The sequence below is a fragment of the Cherax quadricarinatus genome, chromosome 10 (genome assembly GCF_038502225.1).
Source record: "Cherax quadricarinatus isolate ZL_2023a chromosome 10, ASM3850222v1, whole genome shotgun sequence".
NCBI classification, from domain to species: Eukaryota; Metazoa; Arthropoda; class Malacostraca; order Decapoda; family Parastacidae; genus Cherax; species Cherax quadricarinatus.
This window is the reverse complement of record NC_091301.1, coordinates 35,073,349-35,075,314: the sequence shown is the minus strand read 5'-3', so window position 1 is coordinate 35,075,314 and position 1,966 is coordinate 35,073,349. Positions and strand designations below refer to the sequence as shown.

At 39.0% G+C, this 1,966-nt stretch overlaps 1 non-coding gene across 1 annotated transcript; it reads right to left on the bottom strand.

The window, feature by feature from the left end:
- Positions 1-1,273: 1,273 nt before the first annotated feature.
- Positions 1,274-1,345, bottom strand: TRNAG-UCC (transfer RNA glycine (anticodon UCC)). The gene has a single exon. It is a non-coding gene; the product is annotated as a tRNA-Gly (tRNA).
- Positions 1,346-1,966: the final 621 nt, after the last annotated feature.

Below are 1,966 nucleotides of genomic sequence, written 5' to 3'. Positions count from 1 at the left end.
ATATGTATATATATATATATATATATATATATATATATATATATGTATATATATATATATATATATATATATATATATATATATATATATATATATATGTGTGTATGTATATATATATATATATATATATATATATATGTGTATGTATATATATATATATATATATATATATGTGTATGTATATATATATATATATATATATATATATATATATATATATATATGTATATATGGCCCTCTTTATGGTGAGCAAAAAACAAAACACATGATGCTTTAACCCACAGGACCACGCAATCCTCCAAAAATGACGCACCCAGCCAAGCTAGGTGTTTTATCGTTCCCCGAGAACATACGGTGGTGTGGGTGCGTCTGAGGTAATTTCATTCTACTCCCGGTTTGGTGAACTAGCCCGACAAGCAGTATTTTATATTAATGTAATCACAAACAAGTGGTATTGATCAGTACCAACACTGCGACTAGCCAAGGACTCGAACCCATGCTGCTTTGGCTCGCCTCATAGTCGGCGAAAACACATGACACTCTAACCACAGGACCACGCAATCATACACAAACAGGGAGTAGAATGAAATCAGCTCAGAGGCGTCCACATCACCGTATGTCCTTCGATGGAGGGTACAACATCTAGCTTGGCTGGATGCACCATCGTTAAGGACTGTGTGGTCTAGTGGTCTAAAGTGTCATACATTTTCGGTAAACAGCATGGGTTCGACTCCTTGGCTAGTGCAGTGTTATTATTGATCAATACCACTTATTTCCTGGGTACAATATATGCAATAAGATCACTGTCAACAGGTGATATCAGAATATGCAAAGCAACTACTGTGAAAGGATAGCGAAATTGGAATTTCGCTGTTCTCTCACAGTGGGTGTTTTGTATATATATATATATATATATATATATATATATATATATATATATATATATATATATCTGTGTGTGTGTGTGTGTGTGTGTGTGTGTGTGTGTGTGTGTGTGTGTGTGTGTGTGTGTGTGTGTGTGTGTGGGTGTGTGTGTGTGTGTGTGCGTGTGTGTGTGTGTGTGTGCGTGTGTATGTGGATGTGTGCGTGTGTGTGTGTTTGTGTGTGTGGGTGTAGGAAGTAGCTGGAGAGGAATAATGTGAAGATATAAAGAAATAGGAACATTAGATGTGACTTCTTCAGTCTGAGTTTAACAAAACCTTTGAACTTAACTAGAACAAACAAGTTGATGTACCTTCACATAATTCATTGACGCTGGTACTGAAAATTAACGTGCGATGGCCGGGAATCGAACCCGGGTCAACTGCTTGGAAGGCAGCTATGCTCACCACTATACCACCATCGCCCTGGTATTAAACGGGTGTGATACAGAACTGGAAAAGCAAGTGTGCACACAGAACACATGGACGTATATACGGTCATGGGTGTTGATATGTATGGAAGGAGGCGCACAGGTGGTAACATCAATGCAGGTGTATCGACAACGTATGAGTGGTGACATCTATGATGGTTGTGATGAATGGTTTGAAAAACCGACAAGTTGAAGATTGAGACACTTATGCAGCATATGGGAATCTTTATTCAGGAAACGTTTCGCCACACAGTGGCTTCATCAGTCCAATACAAAGAGGAAGGCGTAAGGAGAGGAGGAGAATGAGGTAATCAGTCCCTCAACCTGGAGTCGATGTGTTCAGTCCATCAATCTTGTAGAATGTACAGCATAGGGCCGTAGACGTGGCTTATATACTGTAGTGAGGTGAGGTGAAGCAGGTGGAGGCGGGGTCATAGTGGTACCATCCACTAGTCGAAGTAGGTCTTCGTCCAAAGGTTGAACAAGTGTTGAAGAATTCTTTGAAACAAGATCCCATGATGCTGCAGTGTCTGACAGTTGTGATGAATGGTTTGAAAAACCGACAAGTTGAAGATTGAGATACTTATGCAGCATATGGGAATCTTTATTCAGGAA